This window comes from Pelodiscus sinensis, chromosome 2, assembly GCF_052426305.1.
Source record: "Pelodiscus sinensis isolate ZL-2025 chromosome 2, ASM5242630v1, whole genome shotgun sequence".
NCBI classification, from domain to species: domain Eukaryota; kingdom Metazoa; phylum Chordata; order Testudines; family Trionychidae; genus Pelodiscus; species Pelodiscus sinensis.
The window spans coordinates 65,170,896-65,196,012 of NC_143053.1; the positions used below are offsets into that span (position 1 = coordinate 65,170,896).

Genomic DNA, 25,117 nt, shown 5'->3' on the forward strand with positions numbered 1-25,117 from the left:
ATCTTTGAACTAGACATTGAATTGAACTGTTGAATAGGCTGAAAAGAAGAATAAATAATCTCTCTGCACTTGCAGAAGAGGCTACTACTGTCAAAAGTTGGTTTAAAGCACCAAACCAACCATGATTCCAGGTGCTTAGCCAGGGACTTCCACCATTCATTGGTTTGACTTCCTTTAAAACTTGGCAGCAAACATGTATACTATATATAATCATATATTGTATTTAAATTTAAAATTATTGATTTAAATTATCTGATGGTATTATAATAAGTTTCAGTCTTTACACAGGTCATCAATTAAAAATCCTCCATATTTAATTTAAATATAATCATTGCCTTCTTATACAACCAGTATGTAAACAACACCTAAATTGTAGGCAACAATTACTGTAAGTTATGTCACACTGCTTTCATAAATAGCATAGTTTGGAATTTATAAGGCACTTTTCTGCTCAAGATTTCAAAATACTTCATAGAATTGTATAGAAATTTTCTGTTTTACAAATGGTGAGACTGTGGGAGAAAGGTTAAGTGATCTGTCCAAGGAAACATATTGAGACTGTGACCATATAGGAATGGTCTCCACGCATAGTAGTCTCCACTCACGCACACTATTTCCAAAAGGCAAAATACGTAGATATTTCCTTCAAGATAGAGTCACTGACTTATGACTCTACATATAAATTTCAGAGTCCTTCAAGGGACGAAATTTTAATATCAATACCAAGGACTCTTTTAAAAGCAGAAGTCATTGGGTCTTCACAACTTGTCTACTCTGTTTTTTCAAAACAAACTGATTTAGAAGTAAGCATCTAACTACATGTGTCAATATAACTTCCTCACAAATAATAGAAATTTTAAGAAAATTAAGGCTGTTCCCTATTATTCAAAAAGCAGCAATACTCTTAAAATTAAGCAAGTCTGTTTTTGCTGGTATATGCTTTCTTTTTTAAACAAATATATTTTAGTTTAGAAGGGAAAACAAATGACAATACAGCATAAACTGCAGGGGGTTCAGAGAAGGATAACTAGAATGATTAATGGAATGGAAAAATCTTTTACATCAAAAGAGTAAAATGAATGGAATTACTTACCTTACAAAGGAGACAAATAGAGGGGAAATGATAACAATACAAAAATGATGAATGATGTACAAAAGGTACATCAGGAACTATACTTTCTCTATATCATAACACATAAGGGGCCAGACAAATTAAAAGTATTAAATGTACTTTTCTTCCTAATACAGACATGTAATGAGACTGCAGAACTCATTGCCACAGAAAGTCACTGATGCCAAGAACTTTGCAAGACTCAAACCCAAATAGGGGTGTATGCAAATATACATATCCAGAGTTGTTATCAATTATAACAAAAACTTCAGAACAGATATTAAACAACATGGCACTAGGATTACAATAATCTCTAACTAAAAAGATCAGGATGCAATCTTCTGTGAAGGGAAGATTCTCTCAACTGAATACTGTGTGGCTCTCTCTCCTCACTCAAACATTTAGTACTAGCTACTGCTGCAGACCACATACTGGGCTAGACAATGGTTAGATCTAACATGGCAATTCCTAAAATATGAAGAGGATTTCTATTGCAAATTATGAAGTTAGAAGAAATTAGATGACCATAAATTTCTAAATTTCCAAGACTTAGTACATCACAATTAATCCAAAAATACTATTTATAAGGTAAATCCTTTAAGGAAATCTAGGATTTGCGATATCATGCTGGAATATCAAGTACCATTATCTTACTTTCGGCACACAGGACAGAAATTTTCTTTTAGTTTTGTGTGTGCACAGTGCTTAGCACAAAGAGGCAACGGTATCAGATTGGGACCTGTCAATTTGCCCTGTCTTGTCAATCATTCACAGGAAAGTGAAAATAATAATGCACCCCTATCTAATTATACAGGTGAGTACTTGAACAGGGGAGTTCTACATTAATACGTAACAGGTAAAGCATGAAATGTATTATTCTTATTTTACTTGAGTAACAGCAATTCTGCATACTGATTATCTGGAAACAGATATAGTAGTAGTCTAAGGAAAAAATAGTTTTAAAGTTTTAATGAAATTCCAAATTTCAAAGGTAATGCAAGAGAGATACAGTGACAGCAATACTTGTTAAAGCTAGGATGATGACGACAATAAAAAAAGGTAATCTATTCATATGAGGGATGTAAGCGACTACTAGAATAGTTGACTACTTGATAAGCCTAGGCTTATCGAATAGTTGAGTCACTACTAGACTAGTCACTTCCCCCCTACCCTTGACGCTTCTGTATCAGAGGCACCAAGAGAGGGGGGAGTAGGACCCAGAGCTGGGAGGAGCTAGCTTAAAAGCCAGTTCCCCCCAGCACCATCTGTGTGGGGAGCAAGGGAGGCAAAGGCGCAGCGGGGGAAACAGCATGAACAGGGATCAAAAACTGACCCCACTTGTGTGGGTTTCCCACTGCACCTCTTCCTTTGAAATGTACAAGTGCCACAGGAGGCTCTTGTACATTTCAAAGGGAGAGCCGCAGCAGTTTTAAGCCAGCTCCCCCCCAATACCGACTCCTGCTCAACCCCACTTCATGCCTCTGAGCCAGGGACGGCTCTTGTACATTTCAAAGGCAAAAGTGCAGTAGGATAGCTAGCTCCCCCTTATCGATTCATCGAGTAGTCGATGGAAATTCCATCGACTACTTGATTAGCTGATTAATCAAAATTTAACATCCCTAATTCATATTTGATCTATGAGTACAACTAAATTACAAGCAAGGTGAAGGCAAGACACACTCATATATGGTAGCTTATATCAGAAACAGCCATTTTACATCAACTGTATTTTTTGCCAGCTTGATTTTCAGCTCAACTGCTACCAATGAACTGCTGAACAATCCTCAACCAGAGCATTTAACTTTGTTTTATACTCTTCATTATAATTTTCCTCTCTTCACTTATATTTTGCCCAAGTTTGGCTCTCCTAAGAGCATCACTTCTATTTCTTTATTTCTGAAAGGCTTTCCGCATCTCCTTCCAAAGCACCAGTTCCTTAAACTGTAGCCTGTCTCGGGTTCTATAGAGAAATGCTTGTAGTGTTAGTAGAGAGAATCTTCAATTTCACAGATTATATGGAAATGCAGTGTAACTAATATAAGCAAGGCAAGCAGATTCAGAGATACAGTGAAAACTACAATCAGAATAGATTCAGTCAGGATCACACTATGAAACACTAGTAATTTATGGTGACAGACAAAGGTAAAAGAAAATTACTTGTTCTATAACTGGTGTTTTGCAAGATATGTGGAATGGAAATGAGCAACACTACCGTGCGTGATCTTCAGGAGTATCGGGAGGTGAGCAGCTCTGCCGATCCCTCGAAGTGTGTCCTCAGAGCATGGTAAAAAGGGCACTGCATGCTCCCCGCACTTTCAGTTTCTTCTCGCCATAAACTCTGACAGAGGGAAAGGAGTGTGGGTCGTGGAATGGGGATGAGTTACATGTCTTGAAGAACACCAGTTACAAAACAGGTAACTGTCTTTTCTTCTTTGAGTGCTTGCTCACGTCCATTTCACGGTAGGTACCCGTGGAAGTGGATAGTTCACAGACTCTTTGAGATTGTAACACAGCCCTGCTGAACCCAACATCCTCCCTGGCTTGCTGAGTGGTGAAGAAGTAACGAGATGTGAACAAACAATGAGCACACTGCAGCTCTATATATGTCTTGGACTAACATGTGTACCAAGAAAACTGCCGAGGACCCCTGTGCTCTGACTGAATGAGTTCAGACAATCGTCGATATCAGGAACTTTCTTAGCTCGTAACAGGTCTGTATGAACGAGGTGATCCAGTTGGAAACTGTCTGCAATGAAACTGAAAGACCTTGCTCTGTACTGAAACCATATTGAAAATGGCTGGTACCTGGCAACCAGGATCTGCATTCATCTGGTCCCATCGAAGGACATTAAATAAGTGGAATTTCCATTGACTACTAGACTAGTTGATAGGCACTTCCGCGTTCCTCCTTTGAAATGTTCAAGAGCCCCCTGTTGTACATTTCAAAGGAAGAATGCGGAACTCCGCATGCAGCCCGGGAGTAGCAGGGGGCTGCACATGCTGTGCCAGCTTTGAAATGTACAAGAGTCCCCAATGGGGGCTGTTGTGCATTTCAAAGCGGCAGCGCAGCACGGAGCCCAGGGGCAGCAGGGGACTATGACTGGAGAATGTCTGGAGGCATATTACAAGACTGTCCCACGTAATAAGGAAAAGCTGGGATGTCTTTGTTGGTTTTTTTGCGTTCCACTCTGCGCGTCTGAAGGGAAATCACCAATGCAATTTTACTGTCTTCTTTTTAAAAGAACGAAGAAAAAACCCACACTACCACCACAACTTAGTAATGGGGGCTGAAAATGTCAACTCCAGTTCTAGTCAGCACTAGGAAAATGCCAACATTTATTGCTCACTTTTTATCCTACTTTTCCCTACAACAAATTACAGTGGATCAGTATTTGATTTTGGAAAAATGATGTAACGGCAGCCCAAATTAAACCTGAGCACTCCTGTTCAAATCTGGAAGGTAGGTGCTAGAGTCCCGGAGTATTATTTAAATCTGGAAAGAAAAAACCCATTTCTGCTTTCATGGCTATGGAAATAGAATAAAATCCTCCTGTGTGCCTGGGATTGTGCCTAAAGCTGTTGAGGCCCTCTCCTCTAGTAGAGCCTTCCCTTCCTTACTTACCATATTAACCTCTTGTGGGTCCATATATCTCCCTTGCTAGGCTTCAGACAGATGTGTGCTTTCCATACAGTCCACTCAATTCCTTCTTTGGGGTCAGCAAACTAAGGCCACTAGCACCCTTAATACAGTCTGAGGAAGGCTCCTAAGGCTGAGATCTGGACCAAAGCTGCCTATTCCTTGTGCATTCATTTCCCCCTTCATAGCACTAGCCCCTTCTAGCACCCAGCTCTCCTCTGACAGCACCACTCACAGTTTCTCCCACTGCTCCCCCCTCCCTCCACGTTGCTAGCAGCCAAGGGAATACTGAGTAATCCCTTCTCTGCTCTAGGCAGGGAGCTGGCCAAGGAACTACAGCTCTCGGGGTACCCTGGGATTCCCAAGAAACGGGTCCCTTCTTGGTGCCAGCGAACCACTGGCCCAATGGCAAATTCACCACTGACCATTTGTAAAGCCTTATTACCCTACAACTCAAATCCTGTCTGACTGAAGATATCATTGAAACAGATGTCAAGTGGTGATAAGGAACTATATGTAAATTATGGCGTAAATCAAAAGTAGAGACATTATATAAGTCTTATGAAAGAGGAACAAAATATATTGGACTGAAAAAAATTATACTTGTATCCAAAGTTGTAGTTTGTGATTACAATTCATACATGATTAGGTTGTGCATTTGGCGCCACTACTGAATGCTTGGTAAGCTACTTAAAATTCTTCCAGCATACCTGCAAGTATTAGTAAGGAAGTCACCAATGGAGCATGACCTGTAGGGACTGTATGAACCTTACAAATCCTGACTGGTCATTCTGACTAATTGATGCTGTCAGTAGGAGGACAATTTATCTGCAACACAGACCCACACCAGAAAATAATTAAGGTTATACTGAGATTTGCAGTTACAATTTAGTGGTGACTAAATCCCATTAGGTCATGTCTCACTTGGCAGTCATTGTGCTATAACTCCTATTTACTATGCTAATCATAATCATCTCACTCACAGAAGGCTCCCCAAAACTGCTAATAATAATAATACATATAAAAAAAGTTTATCACCAAATTTATATTACCTACTCCTAGGGCAATGACTGAATTTTCAGGAAGTAAATCTGTTTAGTAACAATTTAAAAAAAATTACTCTTTGAAACACAAATCCACAAGTCTAGTGTTTTCTTCAGTTTCTTTAAGACAAGTGAATGATTAGTTTTAAGCCTTGTGAGTTTCAGTTCATATAGTTTCACACCAAATGTCTCAGGCTACTTTTGAAACAACAACCTGTTAGCATACTTGTTTTATGTTTGAAAGCAACTATATTCATGATTATTTCTGTGTGCCAAAGGAAACAGATAGAAAATGGGTTTACTGTCAACACAGCCAATAACCCAGGCAGATTGATGCTGAAGCATAGCACTGTCCTGCCCATGCTGAACACAAGGCCCTATTTCCCCAGCCCTGCAGCAGAAGTCACCTAGAAAGTAAAGCTAGTAGCACTTTCTAAGTTTGGAACACATGCTAGTGGCGTACAATAGTTTCCACAGGGGGACGGGAGGGAGAAAGGGAGAAGGGTCCCTCCAAGAATTTGGTATGTGATCAATGTCTGCATTTTTATATTAATGGAGGTTTGAGGGGTCTGGGATGGAGTTTGGGTACAGAAGAAAGCTCTGGGTAAGGAACTGGGGTGCAGAAGGGCATATGGGTTTTGGGAAAGGGTTTGGGTGAAGGAGGAGGTGCAGGATCTAGGAGGGAGTTGGAGTGCAGGAGAGGATTCTGTCCTGAGGGAGGGGTATAAGAAGGTTCCAGAGTGCTGGAGGGAGTTTGGATGCCTCTTTCTGATAGAAGCAGCAAGGAGGGAGGGAATGACTAGCATTTGCTTATTAGATAGTCAACTAGCCTTCACATCCCCTAGGCTGGAAAGGACCCTGATAGTTCAGCCTCTAGTACTGACACAGGACAAAATATACCTACATCATCCCTGACACATTTTTCTAACCTGTTCTTAAAAACTTCCAATGATGGGGACTCCACAATCACTCTTGGAAGATAATTCCAGAGTAAAACCATCCTTATAGCTGGAAACGTTTTTCTTTATATCTAACACAAATCACTCGTGCAGACGTTGGGTCCATTACTTCTTGTCCTAACTTAAGTGCACATAGAGAACATTTAACATATTTGAAGACCATTATCAGGCCCCCACTCAGTCTTCTTTTAAGACTAAACACATCCATTTTTTTAAACCTTCCTCTTAGGACCTTTTATCATTTTTGTTCGTCTCCTCTGGACATTTTTATTTGTCCACATCTTTCTGTATGTCCATAAAAAGCTGGAGGTGCAATGGACTGGATGTGTGTATGTGTACAAAACAAAGGTGGAGTGGAGGCTTTCACCAGGGATGCAGAAGGATCAGGGACCATTGTAATGGGTGCTATGCAAGCAAGGGGGGTTTTCATCCTGGAACATCCTGCCCTTCCCACACTCCTTAAATGAGGAAGGTGTCCCATTATAGAAGAAGCTGAGAACTACTGATACAGAAGAGGTTTTTCCTGCTGCAACCATCTAAATAAAGACAGAGACATTACTCAAATGTTTGTTCTGTAATGCTAAAAGAAACCACTGAAGAAGATGTGGTCTTTAAAACAAAGACATAAAATTTGGCATAATATAAAAACCTGCTATGCCAGCTTTACTTCTGCAGGATAAGTGGCTCTATTGTAAGAACCAACTATTTAGCAAAAATTGCACTCTATGTTAGACCTTTTTCAGTGTGAGGGGGGAAAGAAAAAACAGATGGGAAGGTCTATTCCCCATGTTTAAGGCTACCTCTGCAGGATGGAAAGGACATGGTGACCCTTAAATTTTTTTTAAATGAAGGTTTGTATTTCAAATGAAAAACAAAGGCTTTTTTTTCCTCTGCAAATGTATTTTAAGGTGAAGCTCCATCAAACTGCCGTTGGTGAAGAGAGAGAGATTGCTTTGGCAATATCTTCCCCATGGCTAAATGTTCTGAGCACTTCTGATTCGTGAAATGCTGAAGTTGCATTAATGTATTATTTTTAAATCAAGCAAGCTGAAATTTGCTAGACTGAAATTTCAATACATACTTAGTAGAAACGAAACAGTGAAAAGCAATGAATACAAGTCCACCCCATAATATCTGAGAAACAAAGTGATGACTAAAGAAACCATAGTCATCAGTTTTGGTTTGTGGTACAGAAGTTTACTTTTGAACATATCTGGAATTCAGCCAACTCCCATGACAGCACCTTCAAGTTGAATTGAGATTTTTATGGGAGAAGAGACATAACCAATCTCTTTCAACAGCTTTGTGTCATTCTTTTGGTTGGCTTTAGAAAGTAAATTAAAAGTTTTCCATTAGTATGGTAAAGAAATGATACAGTTTTGTTTTCATTTCAAATACTCTCTCAAGTTACGGAACACTTTAGCCAGTATGTGGCAACAGCTACATGTTTAATATTTGTAAAGCCTGCAATTCATGCTTATATGAAAACAGATGTGTACACTGCACTAGTCCCACGACCATAGATGCTTTTTTATTTTTTTTAAATATGTTGTTGATTTTTTTTAAACTTTTCAGTTAAATAATGGAGGAAACTGAAGCAAAAGGCAGCACTCCCATTGAGGGGAAAGGAACATCAGAAAAATCACAAGCACAGAAGGAAAGCTGTGGTACAACAAAGAATGAAGTATGGTTTTGAAAAGCAATAAGCATAATATCACTTGAGGCAACATGTGAAGTTGCCTTGATCAATTATTCATGCAATTTACAGCAACAGTTACAGTTGCATCCGTAAAGGGAAAATAAACTAGGGCAAACACAATCTTCATAATTATGAAGTGTGCCCTTGATTTTCACTGGAACATTGGCAACTGTTTCATGCCATGTGTTTCTGGTTAGTAAAACCACTCCCTTTTCCCACCAAAAAGGGGAACAAATTGATTTGCTGGAAATAGTAATAGTGTTCAAGACCATGTTTCAATCCCACACTCTCTGAATTATTGATACCTTATGGTACCTTAAACTTTGTACATGAGTCATAAAACCTCCTATAAGTATCTCTACTAAACACTATGGAATTATTGTATACCTTTTACAAAAGCTTTACTTGCTCATTGTTCTTGGTGAAAAATTTGACTTTTTAAATACTATTTAAAATGGATACCACAACCCACACATTACATTTCCATCTCAAAATTTTGTCCCTATACCACAGATACCAGTAATCTCCTATGGTAACGGTAACTGAAATATTAGAGAGGAAAATATTTTTTTCAGTTTGCTCACTTTCTGTATGTGACAGTACTGTGTATCAGAATCAGTTTTGCTGTTTTGTTCATGGTGTACAATCTACCCTGAAACTTGCCAAACTGATGCTTACCAGCAATCAGCTATAAGGCTGAAACAATCAAAATGGGCAACAGGCAGAGAGCAAGGAAAAGTAGGATGAGGCAGGAGTATGTTTGAGGTGTTGCTCTCAGATATATCTGAAAGACACATTCAGGGTCTTTTGAGCAGTGATCTTGGGTGAAATCCTAGTTGTACTGAAGTCAATGGAAGTTTTACCACTTACTTCTCTCGAGCCAGGATTTCACACACCATGTCTTTGAATGTGTTTCCATAGGCCCAACACACTGAGCCCTGGTCCAAGTTGGGACCTTCTGGGCACTACCGTAACATAAATTATAAAATTAATAAAACAATGGATGAGCCAAAATATGTTTACATTTTTTGTAAAATGAATGTTTTAAACAATTGATGATTTCCTATTTAAAAAGTGCTCTTAGAAAAAATATTTTATCATGCAATAGTCATTTTAAAAATTTGAAGCTGCAGCCCTTTAATCTTCATGGTTCTGCACAGATTTTGTCATCTTCCATGTCAGCTGTTTCTAGAGCCTTTCAGCCAACTTCTACAGTAAGTATGCTCCTCCCATACACCACAAGGGTCTCATTTAGCACAGAACAGAAAAATGACGAGAGTCCTGTCTATGCTACACAAAAAAATCCTGTATTTTAGTCAAGTGTTCTGAAAGGTTCAGGCCCATCTATATTACAGCTATAAATGAGTATAAGTTCTAGGATCACAGTGTAACCCACACACCAGTGTGTGTGTGTGTTTGTGTCACTGACATATGCAGTGGTACTTGTGGATGGGTTACAACAGTTCATACTTTTTATGTATGCTCCAGCCTTCAGCCTTTATAAGCACTTTACCAAAAGTGAATTTGGTACTAAGAAATAATTATAATACTGGTAAACAGAAATTCTCTATCTGGAAACCTCACTCTTCCCCTTTTGCTAGTTGACATAGTGTAATATTTCTATATTTTTCCAGCCACATGAGAAACCAGTATGAATGCTGAAATTAAAGATTGGTGCATCTTTAAAAACAGAACACATCACAGAGATCTCAAACACTCTGCTCCATAAGTGGATTTAGATTTGAGAAAATTAAATTGAGAGGATGTCTATCAACTTTGGAAGGAATTTTTGCCACTTCACATTAAAATACAGTCTGTATGTCATGTTTTGCTATCATACCATTAATATTTGGTTGTCAGCAATACTCAGCATAAGAAAAATACATATAAAGTACATGTATATGTTGACTACAGAACAAAAGTCCTTATCTTGCAACCCTATGGATCTTTGTCTCAAAAATAAGTATCTTACCTGCATTTAAGACTTCTGAGTTTTGGCTATGCCACTCTGAACGAAACAGAGTTTCTTGCATTAGACTCAAGTTTCAAAATGGAAGGAGGGACTTTTCATATCAACATTTTAGGCAGCTCTCTTCACCTTCGAATTCCAGAAGATTCCTTGCAATGCCTAGAAACAGCAAAAACAAAGGATATTTGGTTTGATGGAAGTAGGCCTCAAGAAGCCACATTTTTAGATATGAATTGAAAATAAATATATTTAAATATCAAAACTACCAAACAAAATAAAAAGAGAACAGATGTTGGACAACAAAAGATATACAAGTTTTGGGAGGGGGAAGAGGGGATTTGAAAAATGAAGGGAAAGGAGAGGTTAGGGGTGACTTAAGCTAACAATGAAATTAGTTGCAATATACTAGTCCTGGTAAGTTAAGAGTTCTAATCCTTAGCAAACAAAATACACCTTCAAGTTTTGAGGATGCCTAATATGAGGATATCTCATTTGGAAATTACATTTAAGGATGCGTTGGGAATCTGAAAGGGCTGTGCTGTGAAATCTTGGTCTCAGTGAAGTCAATGGGAGTTATGCCATTGACTTCATAGAGGCCAGAGTTTCACTTCAGGAATCACAATGCCTTATGGCCTAACAGGGGTGGGCAATAATGTTTTGACGGGGGCCACTTCAGAAATTTTTTAAGTGGCCCTGGGCTGTACCAGAAGGGGCAGGGCCTCAAGCAGAAGGGATGGGGCCAGGGTACTTCCTTGCTTCCCCGCCCCCAGACCATGATTTGCGCCCCCCCCCCCCCAGGTTCTGTCTGGGCACCTATGCCCCTGGCAGTAGGAGGAGACTTTGCATGCTTCCTCTTCTGTCCCCCAGGCCAATCAGGATTTGAGGCGAGGTGGAAGCACACAAAGTCTCCTCTCGCCCTACCAGGAGCATGTGGTGCTTCTAAGAGCTGCGTGCTCCTTGCAGGATGGGGGCAGGGTAGAGAAAACTGTGTGCGCTTCCCCCGGCCCCCCAGGCCCTAACTGACCTGGGGACAGGGGAGTGGCAGGGCCTCTGTGGGCCGGATCCAGCCCATGGAGGCCTTTTTGCCCACCTCTGCCTATAGTTTCATGAGAAATAGGTCTGCCTTATTATTGTCACAAATGCTACCCCGTATTATTATGAAATAACAAGAATTCTGTTTGGAGAGGTAATGGGGACTATCCATCAAACTACTCTATCAGAATTGATGTAGATAGCAAAGGTAGACTGATTACTAACCACCCTTGCTCATGGGCCATTAACAGCCACCTTTGTAAAGCATAACATACAAAGAAGTGACTTGTTTGACTGTCATTGCATGGAATAACCTCTATAAAGGCAGTTCCTCTTTACATTCTAGTTTGACCTTTATTACTATTAGACACAATGGACTCAGAGTGGGTAACATACAAAAGGCAAAAAGAGTGCAGGCAGTCCCCGGGTTACGTACAAGACAGGGACTGTAGGTTTGTTCTTAAGTTGAATCTGTATGTAAGTCGGAACTGGTGTCCAGATTCAGCCGCTGCTGAAACTGATCAGTTTCAACAGTGGCTGAATCTGGACGCCAGTTCTGACTTACATATAGATTCAACTTAAGAACCCCAGGCGCCCCCAAGTCAGCTGCTGCTGAAACTGATCAGCGGCTGATTCCAGGAAGCCTGGGGCAGGGGCTTCCTGTAGTCAGCCACTGGTCAGTTTCAGCAGCAGCTGACTTGGGGACACCTGGGGCAGAGCAGCTGGGATTTTGCTGGGTTGGTCCAGTAGCGCCGCCTCTCCTCGGTGCTACTGGACCAACCCAGCAGCACCCAAGCTGCTCTGCCCCAGGCGTCCTGATTCAGCCACTGCTGAAACTGACCAGCAGTGGCTGAATCAGGACGCCTGGGGCAGAGCAGCTGGGATGCTGCCGGGTTGGTCCCGTAGCACCCAGAACGGCGCTACGGGACCAACCAGCAGCGCCCCAGCTGCTGTACCACAGCCGCCCGGAGCAAAGCCGCGGAGCACGGGGGCAGCGGGACAGCCCAAACGCGCCGTGGCTGTCCTGCTGCCCTCGGGCTCCGCGGCTTTGCTCTGCTTTGCTCCCCGTCCCCCTGGTCTGTAGACCAGGGGGACGGGGAGCAAAGCGGCGGAACACGCGGGCGGTGGGCAGCCCAGACGCGTCCCCCTGCCAGGGCTTTGCTCCGGGGCTCCTGGCAGGGGGACGGGGAGCAAAGCAGAGCAAAGCCCCGGAGCACGCGGGCGGCAGACAGACCAGATGCGTCTGGGCTGCCCGCCGCCCGCGTGTTCCGCCGCTTTGCTCTGCTTTGCTCCTCGTGCCCCTGCCAGGGGGACGGGGAGCAAAGCAGAGCAAAGCGGCGGAACACACGGGCGGCGGGCAGCCCAGACGCGTCTGGGCTGTCCGCCGCCCGCGTGTTCCGCCGCTTTGCTCCCCGTCCTCCTGGTCTGCAGACCAGGGAGAAGGGGAGCAAATCAGAGCAAAGCCCCGGAGCACGCGGGCAGCGGACAGCCCAGACACGTCTGGGCTGCCCGCTGCCCGCATGTTCTTCTGCTTTGCTTCCTCTCCCTGGTCTGCTGGAGACCAGGGAGAGGGCCCCGTTCATAAGTGCGGATCCGACATAAGTCGGATTCCGCGTAACTCGGGGACTGCCTGTAGTTGGCACTGAATTCCCATTGATACTTTAATGAAATTTCAATCTTATACATTTCTTCAAACTGTTGGTGTTACAAAAGCTTTAACCCAATGGACCTTATTCAGAATTTGACCCTAATAGAGACGTTAGTCTGAAGTTAAGTTTGTCACCTTTCTTCAACTGTGAGCCGATCATAACTTTAAAAAAATCCTTATTGTAGGCAAAGGTGGTTGCATTATCTATTATTAACCATACCTGACACTTCACGCTATAGGATCCTGTTTTCAGTTACTTACACCTTTTCCAAACTTCATCTATTTGGGCTAAAGTTTCTATACCAGATGTATGCTCCAAGCTAAACTTTTGTAGAAAATTTCAACCAAAATAGTTCAGCTGTGGCTTAGATCAAGATTAGGGAAACAAATTGTTTTGCCGGTGTTGAAAATTTTTGCAAGCTTTTGATGAACTATCATCGCTATGTGTCCCCAACCTGGGGAGAAGAGGAAACCAAGGGAAGACAATAGGACCACTGGCAGTAGGGGGAAAATAACTGGGACCAGCTAGGCAAGGAGACTGGGAGCCAATAGGTTAAAGCAAAGGATGTGGTGTGATAGATCTCATGAGTAGACAAGGTGTGGGGACAGAATTGGGACTTGCTGGACAAAAAGAGTGGGACAAGGAGCTAGTGGGGGAGGGTGGTTTGGAGAATAATACTTAGGACTGATCGAGGAGGCCAACGAAGGAGCAACTTTCATTCTGACACTCCCTACCTTTTAAGTGTTTCAATTTGTAACATTAATAGTGTACTTCTAGTGTGTGTGTGTGTGTAGTATTTGAGAAGTTGTATGTGGTCAGGTAATTGAATACTATCATAAAGCATATGGACAAAAGAATCAAACAATACACATGCAACGTATTACGATGCATACACACACAGCACATATAAAAGTTAGTAACTTTGTCTACCCATTACGTTTCCCAATAACTCACTTGGCATAAAAGTAAAGTTCTTAGTTTAAAAGATGCTTTGTGTGTGCACTCCATCACTTTCATCTTTTCAGTTTGAAACTGTGTGTGTCAAAAGCTCTTTATGAAAAGCTGGTCTAAATTTTCTCCAGCAGTCAGCTCTCCCATTCAAAGGAGCAATTAATCAGTATTTCTAAATGTTCATCCTCCCTCCTACTCTTGAACCAGAGGGTTCTTTGTATGAGGCAAGGAGTTACTTTCCTAGTGAACTCATGTGATGCAGCACAGAAGAAATTAATTACTGCTATGACTATAAATTGGGAGACTGAAATTGATTAGTTCAGAAGACTACTAATGTGCACAGAACCCTTTACCTCTTGCTCACAAGGCAAATTCAGAGCAACTCAGCTGCAACAGAAGCTTTCAACTGCCAAAATGTGATGCAAAATCAGTTAGTGATGCACATGTGCAACCATTACAAAAAAGAGAATTACTATTGGCGGACTCGGGGCACTAGAAACACACACTATGGAAGTTGTAAGGTATTTCGAAGAATGCTAGTATGGCCAGTATTTTCTGCTTTCATTTAAAATAAAGATGCAAAATGTTTCTAATTCTTCTGGCTATGATGATATCCTTATGCATGTCAATCAGTGTAGCACTGTCTCTCTGTTTTCAGACAAACAGCCTGAAATATTAGCTCTAATGCCATAATCCTGCCAAGTGCTGGGCAACTTTCACTCCTGTTAATTTCAAGGGGAACTAAAAGTGTTGGGAACCTCATATGCACTGTGCTCAACACCCCCAGTTAATTGCCCTGTTCCTCTTAATAAGTAACAGTGACATTTAGGGACCATAATTTTTTACCTCTCTCAATTAACGTTAGATACCTAACTCCACATAGTCATAGAATTTAAGGCCATAAAGAACCACCGGATCATCTAGTCTGACCTCCAGTGCATCACAGGTCACCAGCACTGCCTAATATCTGCACATTAAAGTCAACAACCAAAATTAAACCAAAGCACTACTGCCCAAAGATACTAGACTATTAAGTGAAACAGGCAGAGACTAGACGGGGCCAATGAGCACCAATGCTCAAGGCCCCAGAAAAGTTAGAGAAATGATTAAGTAAGACATAGCTAAGTAAGCCTGGCAAGTGACCCACACTCACAGAAAAGCAAAAACACCCCAAGGTCACTGTCTACCTGACCGGGGGAAAAATGCCCAGCAGATGCACTTGATGCAAAAGAATCACCGAGCAAAACCCCTGGGAGAGAGAGAATGCTCATTCCTTCCCTTCCAATGTTCCATCTCCTGCCAAAGCCACCACTGAATCCTTATTTCTAACCTCAGGTAATGTGATTAGAGTTGGCTTATACTATGCCACAATACAATCAATACATAATTATTCACACTTTTTAAATGTGTGTGCTTTTCTGCAAACATATGAGCAAGTAAGTTTATAAAAAAATATGCCAAAATATTGACTTTTAAGCACGTTTTTAGAATATTTTCAGAAGGAGAATTCTGAATTTGTAATAAATATTTATTCTAGAAATGTGATTCTATTATTTATGATTATCCAGTTAGGATACACATTGTGTGCCTCATCAGAATAGCTGGAATTTCAAAAACTGATATCTCACGAACTACAAGCAACCTAAAAAATTATTTGTGAAGTGCATCATGAATACAGCTGAAGAAAATAATTATCGCAAAAAATTTGCAAACAGAAAAAAAGAGACATTTGTCTTATATAATTGGTTACTATGATTCTCCCACTTCTGACTAAGAAATGCAGCAAAAGAAACTGGGTTTTAGAGGAGGACACTGTTAAGAGAGGACACTACAGGCAGTCCCCGACTTACGCGGATCCGACTTATGTCGGACCGCACTTACGAACGGGGCTCTCGCCCCGGAGGTCGAGGTGGCGGATTGCTGCCTGTGAGCTCCGGGGCGAGAAAGCCCCGTTCGTAAGCTGCTCCCGGTGCCTGTGGTCTGCTGGGGACGGTCCCCAGCAGACCACAGGCACCGGGACTGAAGCCGCAGCTGTGGCGGGGTCCCTCGGCTCTGAGACTTTGCCAGAGCAAAGCCTCAGAGGCGCGGCACCCCGCTGCCGCTGCGGCTCTGTTCCCTGTGTCCCTGGTCTGCTGGGGGGGGGGGGCGCAGCTAGTGTGCCCTCCGCCCCCCAGTAGACCAGGCTTTTGTTGTGGACCCTGGGGCAGAGCAGCTGGGGCGCTGCCGATTGGTCATGCAGCGCCGCTCTGGGCACTACTGGACCAACCCGGCAGCACCCCAGCTGCTCTGCCCCAGGTCCTGATTCAGCCGCTGCTGGTCAGTTTCAGCAGTGGCTGAATCAGGACACCTGGGGCAGAGCAGCTGGGGTGCTGCTGGGTTGGTCCAGTAGCGCCAAGGAGCGAGTAGCGGTGCTACTGGAGCAACCCAGCAGCACCCCAGCTGCTCTGCCCCAGGCGTCCCCAAGTCAGCCGCTGCTGAAACTGACCAGCGCTGACTACAGGAAGCCCCAGGCAGAGTTGCTCTGCCCCAGGCTTCCTGGAATCAGCTGCTGATCAGTTTCAGCAGCAGCTGACTTGGGGACGCTTGGGGTTCTTAAGTTGAATCTGTATGTAAGTCAGAACTGGCGGTCAGTTTCAGCAGCGGCTGAATCTGGACGCCAGTTCCGACTTACATACAGATTCAACTTAAGAACAAACCTACAGTCCCTATCTTGTACGTAACCCGGGGACTGCCTGTATTGATATTGCAAGACATTGGTGAAGAAAGTCCCACTTACTGGGTTGCACTGGAGATATAAGTTAAATTTGAGCTTTTCTGGGGAGTTGCTACTTTCTATTCTGTTATTTCAAATTTCAAAGGGTGCCAAGAATAGCAGAATGAGGCATTATGTAAGTGTTATTATTTAGAGTTATATTCCATTATAGTTATGTAGGTATTTTACTATTACTGTAGAGGTGCTGTGGCATTGTAGTTCTGATGTCTAGTGTGATAACAGAAGATAAACATCAACAGTAAGAAGACTAACAAAAACACACTTTTACAATTCAATACAAAAACTTATTCTGTCATCCAAAATTAGCACATTTTAAATGAAAATGTCACTAAAATAATACTTTAAAGTGGAAAACTCATCTATCTTAAAACTGGAGCCATTTTTCTTCCTTCCAGCCTCTTAGGCTGATTAGAGGAGGATAGCAGAAATTGGCTGGTTCAAGCATCTAGAAAGCCCACTGTGACAGGGCACCTGCCCTGCACTGGCCCCTTTAAGACCAGGCCCTGAGCCAGGGTGGGAATAGAGGGACCAGCTGAAGCTGTTGGGCTAATGAGAGCCCAGCTGTCAGCTACACAGAAAAGCCCGGTTGGCTTGGAAAAGCCCAGCTGAAGCCATTAGGGCGAGTGAGAGCCCAGCTGCCAGCTATAAATAGGGAAGCACAGTTTGCGGGGCGGGGGGCAGTGGAGAGCTGACTGCAGAGGAAGCAGGAGCTCCTTGGAGGGAGACAAGCTGGGGATAGCCAGCAACGGCTGGAAGAGGGCCAGCCAAGACACCCCCTGGCTAGGGGCTGGAGACAAAGCCCTGGTTTGCGGGCGGGTCATGAGGCTAAGTAAGTAGAGCAGTTGAGACAACATGCCAATGATGAGCAACCCATACAGACTGAGACGGGCTAGATGAGGACAGTCAGGGGGCACTGAGGCACGGTAGGGGGCTTGCACCCTGACACCCACCCATGGTTGCCAGAAGGGCGCAGCTTGTGGCCTGTAAAGGTAGCTACTGAACCTGGTCAAACATTGGCTGTGCAGCTGCAAGAAGTTCATGTACACTGTACAGGCATCTTCCTCTGTATCTTCAGCCACAGTCAAAGTTTCTGTCTGATGAATACTTATAGCACAGCAAGAAACTCTACAGAAGGCATTACCTCAGTAGAACTGGTCAAAAAATGGTAACATTTTTCACTCACAATCTTTAATAAAAAAAAAAACTGAATAAAACAGTCAAAATTTTAAAGTATTGCCCAGCTTTACAAATTACTTCCTTCTTTACTTGCCTGCTGAAAATAGAACTCTGGTCTGGACCTTATATTTCTCCTGCTGGAACTGACAGAAGCTGCTATGGTTAAGTTGTGTACAGACCGTAACTCTTTACTCTATACTACGTCCTGCTGATGTCATCTACTTGCACAGGAAAAACAGATTAAATTATAATGACTAAATCTTAAAATATATGTATTTGTAAGTATCAAAGTGACACACTGTCTTCTGATGACTTGGAACCTCAGGACATTTAATTCTCATTTAAAGAAAGGATCTTAGATCCCCCCTGACCTCCTAGAAGCCCATTGTACTATCTGCACAGCCATTATCATCTAGCTCAGGGGTGGCCAACTCGTGACTTGCGAGCCACATGCAGCTCTTCAAAGGAAAAATTGTGGCTCCCACACCCGGGGGTCAGCTCCCGCACCTGCGGCTGTTCTGCATTCCCCTTCTCTGACCTTTTTTCCTTGTCTGGTCAAGATGCTGCTTGGGGCAGCAAGATCTGACGCTGCAACCGACAGAAGCCTGCTTGGACCACACGCAGCTCTTAAAGGGGGGGAGGTTAGGGGAGGGTTGCTTAACTTCTTTTCCTCAGCTCTGTGCGCTGTATCCACCACTATTTTGGCTCTTTGTCTGTAACGGGTTGGCCACCCCTGATCTAGCTATATAAACCACTGAAATTACCAATAGCCCTCTTGCCATTGAGAAGTCTCAGGACATTCCTTTCAAATAAAAACATGGTGTTTTCCTCATTGAACATTTTCTTCCCTCTTTTCTCTCTCTTGTGTAGTATGAAATCATAGGGCTGAGATTTGTCAAGACAACTCAGTTAGACGGCCATAAAAAAAGACATGCCCAGGCTAATTCTGAAGGAATTATGAATGACTGAAATAATACCTTAACCTATGAATTCCAAAGCACCTTGCTAAACTTTCAAACATTACTGGACCAAAGCTCAGGGTTTGTAAGCTATTAAAGAAATAAGCTGATCTGCTCACTTAATAGCAGCGGATGAAAAATATGATAAGATACTACCAGTGCTCACTGTCTCTGGAGGAAAAGGGAAGAAATATTAGCCTACTTTTTAACAGTAACTAGATAGCTAGAGGGCTACAGCTACATTCAGTTAAATGTGACAAACCATCTATGCTAAGATAAATTTGAATGCCTTCTGCAACTGAAGAAAACTAAGATACCTTGCTATCTTTGGAGGGAGAGAAGTAATTTAACAAAGCAGATAAGTTGTAGGAGGTCACAGACTTTCAAATAACTGGAAATAAGGTATTATTCGCCAGTGGACATTATGTCAAAGAGAATCAGTCTACTGAATGTATACTCCAAATTTTTACAGACAGGAAAGGTGAGTCACTGCACTTCTAAATCCGTAAAGCAATAGTCTCAATTCAGCAAAACCAAAACACAAGTTTTGAATTAAGAAGGCACAGCAAATTTACGAGGGTGTGACATTTTTAAGACATGGAAGGTGGGGTTTATAATTTAAGGGGCTATTTTACTTAACTCCAGTAATTTCTCTTCCAGTCTATAGAAATGTATTTAATAAATGCAAAACAGACACACATCCTATATTAACCCTATGTCAAGATTTAGAAATTAAACACACAAAAGTCAGGAAATGCAGAAGTGAGGTTGCCTACAATGAATTGAAACCCAGCAATCCAATATGTTGTATTTTACCTGGCCCGTGTTGTGAATTGATATGTAACACATTATCTTTAGCATAATGTGGTAGAGTTTACTGTTGTTGTAAGAACCTCAACTTCTGAATTTTATGACTTCTGAATGGCCAAAAAAACCCACCTTTGGATAAAAAATAGGAATGAGTCTGGAAAAATAAGCAACTGAAATGAGGGGTCTACTACAATACAAAGCAAAGTCTGCTGAAAACAAATATACTGGTAACTATTTTACAGCAGGAAAAAAGAGAGACTGCCACTCAAGGCATTAGAATGGTAACAATTCCCTCTAAATTCTAATGACAATTTATTATCGCTACTACTATTATACATTTGTGATGCTCATGCTTATTGTAAAAACATATTGTCCCCCCCCCCCATTAGGCATGGTGCAAAAAGTAATGCTTGAACCTGAAATTAAATTTTGGGGAAATTAAGGGGATTATGTACTTTTAATAAACTCCACTTTTTCTCTTTACTTTACAAATAAATTAGAGATATATAGATATTTGCTTATGCGCCATAACCAGAACTAATTAATTCAGCTGTCCATCATTCATTTACTAAGAAAATATAGCTTATCTTAATAAGTAACTCAGGTTTTAAAAGATCAAGTATTCTGACTGAAAACTGCTTGTATGCCTGGATTTCTTAGTCTATAGGGGCTGATCATTTTAAACTTTCTATGGAAGGATTTTCCTATGGAAAAAATTCATGCCAAACCCCAGGTTCAAAGCTGTTATTGTTACAAGTTCCCCACCCACATTTTCAGCACTCTCTCTTTTGGGCTCCCCAAACAATGTGTTTTACTTATAAGGAATTTAACTCTGCACTTATATCTGTTACAAATTAACCAATTGTGTATGTAGGAAATATACATTTTGTATAAGAAGCATGGACTGCTGTGTGTTAGGGATCTGTTATTTACAAAAGAACTGGGCAAAATATTGTAGACCTTACTCAAAAAAAAAAAAAAAAATGCACTGCAGACCCATTGTAAGGTTACATTTTAACAGAAAAGGACAGAATATGTTTATTTTAATACACTTCCACTGCAAATCTAACACTACTGTTGGCACGAATCTCAGATTTCATTAGCAGTCATTTTCTACATATGCAATTTTAGTTTAGATTAGACAGACAGATAGATAGATAGATGTGCCTATACACACTTAAGTAGAATTATATACAGTTCACTTTCTCTCTCACACACACACACCCCCACCCACCCACCCACAATAGAAAATTAGGTAATTTTTTTACTTACAAAAGAACTTAAATCGTAGAAAATGAAGAAAATGACATGCATAAGGCAACAGGGTTGCTTCACTTTCTGTCCTCTGCTATACGTTATCAAAACTGGGTTTGGTTTGGTTTGGTTTTGCCTTTTTAAAATTCTACTCAATTTACATATTGCTACAGGAGAGATGGCATCTGGCTGAATTTGTCTGCATCAATTTCAGTGATAGCTCTATCAAACAAGAAAACCAAAAGGCCAGCAGAAACTCAATATTCAGTGAAGGAAAACACTCTGAATGCTGGCAAAACTAAAATCATCATAAACATCTGCATCACACAGGATACTCTAATAAGACAGAGATAAAGGATGAATTATTTAACTTATACTTGACCATTTATCCCTTGGAGGTCCCCTTTTATAGTCTGTTGCAAAGCTTAATAGCTCTGCTTATATTGTATATAAAATAATCATTTAATATATGACCATTTATGAAGTAAGGAGGAGATCTAGAAGCCATTCACAAACTACGCAGAAACACACACTAAGGCTATGTCTACACTCACGGCTTCTTGTACGAGTAATATGCAAATGAGGCTAAGCATGGAATATCGCCGAGCCTCATATGCATACCTAATGAGCCACCATTTTTTTCAGAAGAGGCTCTTGCGCAAGAAGGAGCGTCTACACTGCCCCTTCCTGTGCAAGAAAAACCCTCTTGAGCCATGCCGTTACACCTATTACTTTTCAGGAAGAACGGCATGGCGCAAAAGGGTTTTTCTTGCGCAAGAAGGGGCAGTGTAGATGTTCCTTCTTGCGCAAGAGCCTCTTCTGAAAAAAATGGTGGCTCATTAGGTATGCAGATGAGGCTCGGCGATATTCCACGCTTAGCCTCATTTGCATATTATTCGCACAAGAAGCCACGAGTGTAGACATAGCCTAAATCTTTTATTTACTAAGGAAAAAAGAAACAATAGGTGGAAGACATCAAAAGATCATGTAAAAGATTATTTTGGTTTTTTTAAACTCTGCCCTATGGGCATATAAGGAGAAAGCAGTTAGGAAAATACTGAATGTATGTTTGAACATATACTATCATTTATAAACAATTCCTTTGATAAACAATTCAATTGAAAAGATCTCCTTTGGGGACAGCAGTATTAGCCACAATGAATACAGTCCACCTTCTCAAATATATCATTGTAATATTGATTCTACAGTTAAAAGTTCAGATGACATTCTAAATCATAATTTTTGATGGGGGGCACTCCAAGAACTTGGAAAGTGGTCAAGGGCTGCACTTTTCCCTGGTATTAAAGGAGGAGATGGAGGTTGGGAGAGATGCAGAATGGAGATTGGAGTAAGAGATCGGGGTGCAGGAGGAGTGTGGACTCTGGGAGGGAGTTTGGGTGAAGGAGGGGGTGGTGGCAGGTTACTAAGGAGCAGGAGGGGTTTCAAGATGTAGGAGGGGGCATGGGTCCAGGAGAGGTTTCTGACCTTGAGGAGGCATGTAGAAGGGATTGCAGGATCTGGGAGGGTGTTGTGACCTGGGGGCAGGAGTACAGGAGGTGATGCAGAAATCTGGGATGTGACTAGGGGCCGAGGATTTGGGTGTAGGTCTGGGTGGAGGTCTGGATGCAAAAGCAGGGACGCGGAGGGGTTGGGTTATGTGGAGTTAGGGTACAGGGTGGACAGAAGGCTGGGGGAAGGTGGGGTTGGGGTGCCAGGAGGGACTAAACTGGGTAGCTCTCAGTCAGCAAACCAGCAGGTTCCGCCAGGCTCCCTGCCTTCCATGCCTTTCAGATGGGGCCATGTGCTGCTCTGAACACTGCGAGCCCAGGGGAGGGGTACTTTGTGTGCTGCGAGCCCAGGGGAGGGGTACTTTGTGTGCTGCATGTAGGGGCCTGGGCATAGAGGGAACTTTGCTGAGGCTCCTGCTGGGCCACGGACCAGATCCAGTGGCTTGGTGGGCTGTATTTTGTCCATCCATGTTTTAAATGCTTATTTTTCCATTTACTGTGACAGAAGTATTACTTTTTCAACTGGAGTGTCTTCCATTTGCCCTCAAGCTATAAGTAGCGAGGGAGGAGTTACAAAAATATGCAACTATGCAAGGACAGATACTGGAAGTTGGAAAGAGAAAGCTAGGGGTACTTCCATTGTCTGAAAAAGCAGGTTCTTCTCCAGTTTGAGAGGCAAGAGTAGTCCGTCCAACTACTTCCTAATACAGTAAACTTCCGATAATTCGGCACCTTTAGGACCCAGGGGGTACCGGATTATCAGATATGCCAGACTATCAGAAGGGGGGGCTATGAGGGGTCTGGGCTGGGGTGGGAGGGATGCCACCCCAGACCTCTCATAGCCCCCCCTTCTGATAGTCCGGCTCTGCCCCAGGTGTCCCCGATTCAGCTGCTGCTGGTCAGTTTCAGCAGCAGCTGAATCGGGGAAGCCTGAGTAGAGCAGCTGAGGTGCTGCTGGGTTGGTCCAGTAGCGCCGCCCCTCAGCGCTCCGAGACCAACCCGGCAGCACCCCAGCTGCTCTTGGGGACGCCTGGAACAGAGCAGCTGGGGTGCTGCCGGGTTGGTCCTAGCACCGAGGGGCGGCGCTACAGGACCAACTCTGCAGCACGCAAGCTGCTCTGCCCCAGGCGTCCCAGAGTCAGCCGCTGCTGAAACTGATCAGCGTCTGACTCTGGGAAGCCCGGAATCAGCTGCTGGTCACTTTCAGCAGCGTCTGAATAGGGGTGCCTGGGGTAGAGCAGCTGGGATGCTGCCACGTTAGTCCCATAGCGCCGCCCCTAGGCGCTGCGGGACCAACCCAGCAGCACTCCAGCTGCTCTGCTCCAAGCGTCCCCAAGAGAAGCTGGGGTGCTGTCCGGTTGGTCCTGCAGCCCCGAGGGGCAGCGCTACGGGATCAACCCGGCAGCACCCCAGCTGCTCTACCCAGGCTTCCCCAATTCAGCTGCTGGTCAGTTTCAGCAGCGGCTAAATCGGGGAAGCCGGGCGCAGAGCAGCTCCAATTGTCCGGCTGCCCCGAGCACTTCCAGGTTCCTGATGGTGCCAGACCATCAGGAGTGCCGGAGCATTGGATGCTGGACTAATGGAGTTTTACTGTATAAAGGTTTGAAGTTTATTTACTTGCTGGAACAAATGTCTCGCTCTCGCTCTCTCACTCACTCACACTCCTTCATTAGATGCATATTAACTTAGAGACAGATTCTAATTCCTTCAATTGCACTGAATAATAGTATTTCAGAGGGATTACTCATGCAGTATGGGGCTCTTCTACATGATCATGAGTACAAGAATCTGGCACTTGGTTAGTTTCCTGTATTCTACAATGTCTGTGTTAGATTGCACAATTTGTGTGTATTCTTGCCAGACAGTGTTTATGCATTAGCAATTTTTGTTTATTTTAACTTTAAACTTTACACTAGCAAGCTGTCATTTGGTAAGTATGGTAAAAACGCCAAATGCTCAAAAAGAGATAGAGTTGTCTGCTACATTAAGTAATAAATTAGAAAATTCAAACCTCAGAGCCTGTGCACAATTCAAGAACCTTTACTTTGATGCCCATGGTATAGAATCAGAGCAAATAAATGTAAGATTATATGCTGGACAAAACTTTTTTTAAAATGTAAATGTTCATGAAATACTGAATACCAAAGAGTTAAATGTCCTATATAAAGTTTTTATAAAGCTCTGTAAAATACTAATATTGTGAATACAGCTGGGCATAATTTTGGGGATAAATTTATTTGGAAAAAAATGCAATTCCAGTCAATTGAAATTGTTCAGAAATTCATGTCAAGGTCACCTAATAAGTTTGATTGAACCAACGCAAACTTTTTAGTAATGATGGAATGAAACATTTCAACCGGAAAATGTTCATTTTGATTTTCAGGCATTATAATAAATGCAACTAAAAGGAGGCCTGCATCCACAAAACAGCCAAAGAAAGAGAAAGCCACTTTCTAAGCTTTAGCCTACTGATTAGGATATTTACCTAGAATGCTGACGAGACCAGAGTTCAATTTCTGTCTCTGCCTGAGGTGCAGGAGAGATCTGAACACAAGTACAGGCTGAACCTCCTAAATTTGGGGCTCTC

General features: G+C 42.5%; 1 protein-coding gene across 8 annotated transcripts in view; it reads right to left on the minus strand.

Annotated features, from left to right (window-relative positions):
• The window catches only part of FAM110B (family with sequence similarity 110 member B), a 293,787-nt gene that overhangs the window by 224,890 nt on the left and 43,780 nt on the right, over positions 1 to 25,117 (minus strand). For 7 of the 8 annotated variants that reach the window (XR_016348757.1, XR_016348758.1, XM_006126146.5 and 4 more), the window contains one exon: positions 10,422 to 10,577. The gene's annotated coding sequence lies outside the window, so the exon portion shown is untranslated. Of the gene's footprint in view, positions 1 to 3,323; positions 3,450 to 10,421; positions 10,578 to 25,117 lie in introns of all 8 variants that reach the window. The other variant, XM_075920664.2, reaches the window with a different exon arrangement.